Below are 10,177 nucleotides of genomic sequence, written 5' to 3'. Positions count from 1 at the left end.
GAGGTTACAAAAATTACCATCAAGCTGAAAATTGGCAGGATTGTTCAAAATACCATCTTCTTCTTCATCATGTGGCATGTCCGTTGTGGACGTTGGCTATCATCATAGCAATTTTAATTTTGTTTGCGGCGTGTCTGAATAACTCAATCGATGTTAGTCCAAACCATTGGCGTAAGTTTTGAAGCCATAAGTGTCTTTTTCTTCCGGGTCCGAGTTTGTTTTCTATTTTACCCTATATTATCAGTTGGAGTATATGATATTTATCATGTCTCATAATATGACCGAGGTATTCAAGTTTACGTATCTTAATTATTGTGAAAGAGATTTCTTTTTGTTTTCCCATTCGGCGCAGTACCTCTACGTTGGTCGTGTGAATCGTCCAGGATATTTTGAGGATGCGTCGATACACTCACATTTTGAATGCCTCCAGCTTTCTCATTAATGTTTCCTTCAGTGTCCATGTCTCTGCGCCATACAGCAAGACTGGAAATAAATAGCACTTTAGCAGCCGTATTTTTAGTGGGAGAAATATGTCGGAATGGGTGAATATATTTTTCATGTTGTCATAAAATACCATCTTAAATGAATTTTAAAAAGTCCTCATAAATCCGACCCGAGCTAAAAAATTTATGCGGGTTACCAAATATGGTTTTTAGTAATTTTCAGCGAAACGGTAAGTTTTATCATAAAATTTGTTCTTACAAAAAATGTAGATTAGATAAATACCTATAAAAAATGTTTTAATCCTTTTTTTTCTAAGAGCCACCGTTTTTGAGATATAACGATTCAAAAAGTTGTAATCGTCATAATATGCGCACACGTTTCCACACCACCTTTGAGGTAGTGTACTGAGCGCGTTTTTTAACGTAGTTACCCCAGTATTCCTATTCCACGGATCTGTTATGATTCTGTTTAATTTGAAGCTATTGAATAGTTGATATTGGCAAGGGTTAAAAATGATAAAAGTAACGAAGTACAAAAAACTCGAAGAAGTACCACAAAATATTTATATTAAAAGGTCATACAAGGACGCGTTTCGGCTCAGCTTAAAAATACAGGAACAAAGACAAAGGACTGACCTACAATGAAATATGAGAATTATAAGCATATGGTGACAACGCCCATCTCAATTAAGGAACTTACCAGAAGAAGGAGGAAGAATCCACTAGTTTACATTATCTATGGTTCTATAAACTTCATTATTATGTATTTTTTAAGTTATATTGACATTATGTTTTAATTTGACTATACATTTTTTTTGTTTGTGTATAAATTTTTTTATAGTCAAATTACAACATAATGTCAATATAACGCTTTGGCCACACGGGCGATTTTTTACGGCCGCCGTAGGAGCAGTAAGAGCCGTAAAAATAAGCGCGAAAATGAGTCCCACGGTGAGAATAGTAGATGGCCAGACTGAGCTGTAAAATATTGCGCAGCAACATCGAACCGGCCCATCTTTGGCGTCGTGTCGAAAACGAATGGACCTGGTCCAAATTTGTGGCTCATCTCGCCACAACAACGACCAAAACGTTGTTATTACACCTCGCGACACGCGCCGTAATTTACATCTACGTGTGGCCATGCTTTTTACAGCGCTTACTGCCGAGTAATTTTACGGCGCTTACTGCTCTTACGGCGACCGTAAAAAATCGACCGTGTGGCCAAAGCGTAACTTAAAAAACACATAATAATGAAGTTTATAGAACCATAGATAATGTAAACTAGTGGATTCTTCCTCCTTCCTGGTCTGGTAAGTTTCTTAATTGAGGTGAGAATTGTCACCATATTATGCTTATAATTCTCATATTTCATTGCAGGCCAGTCCTTTGTCTTTGTTCCTGTATTTTTAAGCTAATGGTGGCTCGTGATGAGCCGAAACGCGTCCTTGTATGACCTTTTAATATAAATATTTTGTGGTACTTCTTCGAGTGTTTTGTACTTCGTTACGTCGAGACCACAATTCAGTAATATGGATACTTCTCTTCATGTTTATGATAAAAGTTATAAAAAGCGCTAAAAATTAAAAAAAAAATGGGAAATTTATCCAAGTGGCTCAACGAATCCTCAATTATTGTTGGTGATTCAACATTGGAGCACGACAGGTTTTGACAATTAGTACATGCTACCGAACAAAACAGTCCAACTTTTCTGCAACCACATTTTAGAGCTACATCCCTTTTTACACTTGCAAAAAATTGTGTTCAGGAGTTTTTCCGGCGCAGGCGGAAGTAAAGTTTGAATTGGTTCTAGTTCTAATGAACTGTCGACTAATTTCCATCCCCAGTCTTTTGGATATAGCTGATAACCAAGCCACACTTGATCTTGGTAATATACCCGAAAAAGATGTTGATGAGCAGCCGCTGAGGTTGGAGGAAGACAAGATAACTGCACTTATGGTTCCAATCAATATGATTTTCAATAAATGCTTAATTTTATTTACGAATTTATATTGTGTGATATGCCCACTGACTATTGGTTCCCTAGTTGCTGCTGGTTGGTTTAGTGTCATTCGAGGCTTAGCCACGAAAATTCAAAGGAATGCTTCTCTGTGTTCGTTGTTCTCTGATAATATTGCTATTATACATTTACAATACCTACAAGAACCGATTTTCTCAAAACCAGATGAAAAAGCAATAAAATCGTAGTCATTTGGCCATCTTTCCTTGTTACCTGCTTTTCTTATAAATAATTTTGCAGTTTATTACTCATACATTTTAGTTCATTTTTGCTAGTTGAAACAACAACATGGAGCCAAAGGTTTTAAGCAAACGAGGAAACGAAAAATTTACGTACAACGGATATTTGTTTATTTTTGAAAAGAACAGTAAATGTGATGAAAGTGTAAAGTTTTGGCGGTGTGAACAAGTCGGGCGCTGTAAAGCAAGACTTCACACTAGTGGTGAAGAAGTGATAAAAGAAATTAATGAACATGCTCATGATTTCTGAGCAGTGAATGTGGAAATGGCTGAAGTTGTTACAAAAATCAAACGTCGGGCAGAAAGTAGTGTGGAAAGTACAGCACAAATAATTAACGAGTGCATAAGAAATGTGTCACAAGCTGGAGAAGGTGCGCTTCCTAACAACGCAGCGCTAAAGAAAGTAATACGACGTAAACGCAATCAGGTGCATGAAACTCCAATGAACTACAATACCTTGGAACCTTGGAGGAGTTAGTGTTACCAGAACGTTACACAGGCCTCATCCAGAAATCGAAGAAAATTTCTTATTGTACGATAGTGGACCATCTAACGATAGAATTTTAATATTTGGAAGGGCGACATGGGTTCGACATTTGCAAACAAACATTTGGTATGTTGATGGAACATTTTCGATTTCGCCCAAACCATTTTCACAAGTATATGTTGGAATGGTCAAAAAGCACGGCGGAGTTCATCCAATTTTTTATGCGCTTTTACCCAATAAACAACGTACAACTTATATACAACTGTTTGAAGCAATTAAAGGAATGCTTCCCGATTTGAGTCCCGTATCTGTAAGTTGTGATTTTGAACGAGCTGCAATTACCGCAATTACCGACTGTTTTCCCAATGTTGTAATACAAGGTTGTTTCTTCCATTTGGTAAAAAATATGAAGAAACAGTTGGCTGAAATGGGATTAACTGCGCAATACAATAATGACCCAGACTTTGCACTGAAAGCTAGAATGGTCATTTCACTGGCTTATGTTCCTGTTGAAGATATGGACGAGTTCTTGGATGTATTAGGAAATCACCTACCAGAAGAACTTCAGCCACTGTTAAACTGGTTGGAAGACAATTATATCGGTCGTCCCAATAGACGTGGAAATGGAAGACGTTCCGCCCTGTTTCCACCAGAACTATGGAATTTATACCAACGGGTATTACATGATGAAGACCGTACTAACAACCACGCAGAAGCTGCTCATCGACGACTTCAAACGGAATTAGGTGTCAATCATCCAAGTATTTGGAAATTTATCGATGGGCTGCGAAAAATTCAAAAGGGTCGTGATATGTTCTATGAACAGTTAGTGTCCGGTTATCAACCACCAATAAAATTAAAAAAGTATCGCCAAGCTAACGAACGCATCAAAAACATAGTTTCTGATTATATTAATAGAGACAAAATTGAGTATTTGCGCGGTTTGGCACATAATTATCATTTTTAATTTTTTATATACAGTTTAAATTTTCTCCATTAAAAGTTGTTTATTATAATATTTGTTTTATTTCCATATAGGTACTTATCTTCAATATTTAATAAGTCAGTAGGTACACCACTGAGTTTTATGACGACAAAAATTGAACACAATTTTAAAAACAATTCTGATACTCAAATGATTCTTTTTTTTAGTGAAATTTAGAAAGTATTTAGAAAAATGTAAGTATAACGTGAAGTATAGTGATGGGTGCTCTAATAACCGGCAAAATAACGCAAAAGATGGAAAACATATTAAGTTGTGAGATAAAAAAAAAATAAAACTAGTGAAGGTGGAAGAGTTAGCGATAAAAACGTAAAAATGTACATTCTACTTATTGTTTCCAACCTTTAGACGTATCGGACGAGTTTGGCAACTGCCACTATTACAGTGACAATTTTAATTGACACACTCCTCTGCTCTGATACGTCTAAAAATGACAAACAATAAATAGAATGTAAGTGTTATAAATAGAATGTAAGTTTTTTTCGCTAAATATCCCACCTCCACTAGTTTCATTTATTTTTATCTCACAACTTAATATATTTTCCATCTTTTGCGTTATTTTGCCGGTTATTAGCGCGCTCATCATTGTATAAAGTAAAGCAAAATAATTAAAGATTTTTCGACTACATATTTTGAACATTGAATATACAGGGTGTCCCGTAAGTAGCAGATCAACGAAGAGTCGGTGTTAGGGGGGGCTAACACACGTACGAATAAATAAGTTTTATTGTCCTTGAACTAATAGTTTAAGATATGTCTTTTTTATTTTTGAATTATTTGTAATTTTTGTATTGTTTGATATTTTTATTATTTCTGCTTTTTTTATTGACAAAGTTGTTTTGATGTACATTCTTCTTTCTAATTAAATTGTTATTTATTTGTTATTATACAGAACACAAAAAATGTGCGGTTAAACATATGCATGTTTTAATTTGAGCTAAGACAATAAAACTTATTTTTCGTATGTGTTTTAGCCCCCTCTATCACCAACTCTTCGTTGGTACTACTACTTACGGAACACCTTGTATATTGAAAAAAAAAATTATGTACAACGCATATTTAAAAAATGCAAATTATGTAAATAAAAATTATGAAGTAGATACACCACTGGTGTGTTGAACACTACATAAAGGACATACAGTGAGCACGTAAAGGTTGGATAAATTCATTTTCTCGAGAATGGGCGATTTTGGAAAAATTTCCCAAAACAGGTCAATTTGTTTTTTAAATTACGACTTATTGGTATATATCATATTAGTGACGTCACCCATCTGGGCGTGATGACGTCTTCGATGATTTTTTTAAATAAGAATAGGGGTCGTGTGATAGCTCATTTGAAAGGTAATTCAATTCTCAATTCAGTGATATAAACATTAACATAATTATTTATACAGGGTGTACAAAAAAAATTTTTTGAATTAAATTAATTGACAAAAAGAATAATGTGTGAATTTATTTAATTCAAAATATATATTTTTCTATCAGAAAACAGGAAAAAATATATTTGGCAAATAAATATTGTTTTTTGCTTAAATTCAATATTAAAGCCGCCACCCATCAGCCTCGTGACAGTTTGAACAATTAATTCAAGCGAAAAGCAATGGTTATTGTTCAAATAAAAATTTTTTCAGTTTTCTGAGATCAGTAAAATGTATTTTAAATTAAATAAATTACATACATTCTTCTTTTTATGTCAATAAATTTAATCCAAAAAAAATTTTTTTTTGACAACCTGTATAAATAATTATGTTAATAAAAATGTATACCATTTTTATTCATCCATTCATTATGTTAATGTTTATATTACTGAATAGAGAATTGAATTACCTTTCAAATGAGCTATCACACGACCCCTATTCTCATCTTAAATATCTCCAGAACGCTTCTATTTAGAAAATCGAAAACTGGTAGGTACACTTATGTATCTTCCAAAAACAAAACCAATTCCATCAAATACGAATTTTTAGTACCGGTCATAGATGCCCGTTTTGGGTAAGGCGACGGGTATTTTATCGCATAACTTTTTTACCTTCAAGTTTTAGGCCTTTTTGATACAGGATTATTAAATTGTGAAGTATTCTAGTACTAAAAGGTACTCTTGCTTTAAGTCGGTAGAATGCACTGTTTTCTAGAAAAATCGATTTGAAAATTTTTCGTTTATTGAATTTAAAAAAACATTTTTTCAAAAAAAGACGTATTTTACCGACTTAAAGCAAGAGTAACTTTAAGTACATACTAAAATACCTCATAATTTTAATCAGTAAGTGTGAAAAATGCTTATACTCTGGGCTAATTAGCAAAATTCATGGAAAAGTTATTTACCAGCAATTTTATTGCTGGAATCGAATTATAAGATCCTATATATTAATAATATAGGTATGCAAAGTCCTCAGATAGTGTGCTACTTTTTTTATAAACAAAATGGCGCCCGAAAATCGTGTTTTTTTCAATTTTTGTTCTATAACTCCAAAGATTTTAACTTTACACCAAAAACACCCAAATAAAATTTCACCGCAATTAAATTCTGCATAGAGATATGTTTTTCCCGATTTGCTCCGACGAAAATTTTCCTCGGAAAATGCGGGTTTTCCCAACAAAATCTCTAATTTTCAAATAAAGTTTTAGGTACGTAATTATTAATCAATAATTAAATAACTTAGTGAGATCAAAGCTTTCTTGGTATAGATTGTAATTCCAGAAGCCGGTGAAAATTAAACGAATATTTTAGCAACAATTCAATTGTTAATTAACAATTTACGATCGCAATAATAACCAAAATAATCATGATACATTGATCAAACTTATAAAGATTATAAAGATGAGATGCTTATTTAATATTTTATCGACAAAATATAAATGTTTCGTTTTTTTGCATAATCTTTAAATTTTGAAAAAAAAAATAGTTATAATACGCTGGTCTAATTAGTAAAGTACAAAGAAAGGTTATTTAACAGCAATTTTATTGCTGGAATCGAATTGCTTTTTTTATTAACAAAATGGCGCCCCCAAATCTTGTTGTTTTCAATTATAGGTCTATAAATCCGAAGATTTTAACTTTACACCAAAAACACTAAAATAAAAATTCACTCCAATTTAATTCTACATAGAGGCATGTTTATCCCGATTTGCTCCGACGAAAATTTTCCTCGGAAAATGTGGGTTTTCCCAACAAAATCTCGAATTTTCAAACAAATTTTTTGGGCAAGTAATTATGTATCAATAATTAAATAACTTGGTGAAATAAAAGCTTTCTTGGTATAGATTATAACTGCAGAAGCCGGTGAAAATTAAACAAATATGTTAGTAGCAATTCAATTGTTAATTAACAATTTACAGTCGCAATAACAACTAAAATAATCATGAAACATTGATTAAACTTAGAAAGATTATAAAGATGTGATGCCTATTTAATATTTTGTCGACAAAATATACATTTTTCATTTTTTTGCATAATCTTTAAATGTTTAACAAAAATAGTTATAAACAAATTAACATTTCTCAGAAATTGTTTATTATATTATAATTTTAAAAAATGCTTAAAATGCGTATTTCAAAGGTCTTGAAAACGAATGCTTTAATATTGTTTTCCAACCATTTGCAAAAAAGTTATGAAACAGCAAAGTAAACATACGATTACTCCGTTTTTTATAATTTGTTTTAATTGTTTCAAAGCTTAAAAATGAGTTTATGGTACAAACTAATTATTCTCAAAAAATATCAAACATTAGTTCAATGGTTATATATTAATCAAAGATTAAAAATGTTTTTTTTTTGTAATTTTTAGCGCGAAAATAGGCTTGATACAGAGCCGAAGCTTAATTTTATTTATTAATAGGCCTTGGGCCCGCATATACAATTATTATTTATGACCACACCGTTGAAACTTTTTGTACTTGTTATTTGGGTGGAGTCGGACAAATTTTGAGCTTGGCGCATTATGGTAGTGGGGCGTTTGTCTGTCAAGCGGTGACGAAGTTGTCAATTTTATGCAAGAAAAAAATTTATTACCACATTGGTCATTCTATTTTAATCAATGGATTTTATCATATAAACAACGAAAACAATTTTGTCGGACAAAAATATTGGGGCATATGACGCGTCGGACACGCTAAATATGTCAAATTTATGAAAATAATAAATTTATTACCACATGGCTAATTTTAACAGAATCTACCATAAAACATTTTTACAATAATGTGGTAACCTTGTCGGACAATTTTCACGGGGCATATGCGCAGTCGGACGCGCCGAAGATGTCAATTTCCTGAAATTTTTTTATTTACAACCATTTTTCCGACAACATTAGTAGGTTATAAGTAATTATATTCTTAATCAAAAAATCAAAGTGTCGGACAAAAATATTGGGGCAACTCGACAGTCGGACAAAAAATTTAATTTTTATTAGTAAAGTATACTTTCAAATTATGCTGGGTTCGTGTATCCCTTATCTTTACAACCATTTTTCCGACAAAAGTAGTAGGTTATAAGTAATTATATTCTTAAACAAAAAATATAATTGTCTGACAAAAATGTTGGGGCAAACGAACAGAAAACTTAATTCTTTTAGGCTATCGACGAGGAGGTATTATCAAAAAAAAATTTTAAAACAGTGTTTCTCGGTTACTTTTGAATCGATTTAGCTGAAAATTGGTACACACACTAAGTAAAGCATTTAAAAGGGTATGACGTAGATCGGAACCCAAAATTTTCTTAAAAAATTTTCCGACAAGAGGGAAAATTTTAGAAAAATTGTGATCTGATAATTTGTGTACATACTCCTTGAACAACGACAAACATCGTTCTGTATTTTTTCTCGAATTAAAAAAAAATTTTTCAGCACATGTATCAGGTTATAAGTAGTTATATTCCAAATCAAAAAATCTAAGTGCCCGACATAAATAGTGGGGCACATCCAAAGTCGGACAAAAAATTTAATTTTTATTAATAAACTATACTTTTAAACTATTCTGGGTTCGTGCATCCCTTATCTTTACAACCATTTTTCCGACAAAAGTAGTAGGATAAAAGTAATCATACTCTTAAACAAAAAATGTAATTGTCTGACAAAAATGTTGGGGCAAACGAACAGGAAACTAATTCTTTTAGGCTATGGACGAGGAGGTATTATCCAAAAATATTTTAAAACAGTTTTTCTCGGTTATTTTTGAATCGATTTAGCTGAATATTGGTACACACACTAACCCTAATAGCACAAGGACGTCCAATGGACGTCCATTGGACGTCCTTCACGGACTTTAGGGACGTCCATTGGACGTCCGTTTTCGTCCGAGGAACGTCCTTTATACGTCCTATTTTGGTCCAAATGTCGCGCTACCGAACGTCCATTGGACGTCCATCTAAGGTCCGAGGGGACGTATATTGGACCTTAATCGGACGTAATTTGGACCTTGATCGGACGTCCTAGGGGACGTAAATTGGACCTTAATCGGACGTAAATTGGACCTTAATCGGACATAAATTGGACCTTAATCGGACGTAAATTGGACCTTAATCGGACATACATTAAACCTTAATCGGACGTAAATTGGACCTTAATCGGACGTAAATTGGACCTTAATAGGACGTAAATTGGACCTTAATGGGACCTTAATCGGGCGTAAATTGGACCTTAACCGGACGTAAATTGGACTTTAATAGGACGTAAATTGGACCTTAATCGGACGTAAATGGGACCTTAATCGGACGTAAATTGGACCTTAATCGGACGTAAATTGGACCTTAATCGGACGTAAATTGGACCTTAATCGGACGTAAATTGGACCTTAATAGGACGTAAATTGGACCTTAATCGGACGTAAATGGGACCTTAATCGGACGTAAATTGGACCTTAATCGGAAGTAAATTGGACCTTAACCGGACGTTCTAGGGGACGTGAATTGGACCTTAACAGGACGTCCAATTTTGGTCCAAATGCTACGTTACCAAACGCCCAATGGAGGTCCACTTAACATCCGAAGGGACGTTCG

The sequence above is a fragment of the Diabrotica virgifera genome, chromosome 5 (genome assembly GCF_917563875.1).
Source record: "Diabrotica virgifera virgifera chromosome 5, PGI_DIABVI_V3a".
In the NCBI taxonomy this organism is placed as follows: Eukaryota; Metazoa; Arthropoda; class Insecta; order Coleoptera; family Chrysomelidae; genus Diabrotica; species Diabrotica virgifera.
The sequence above is the reverse complement of the archived record's forward strand: the minus strand, read 5'-3'. Positions refer to the sequence as shown.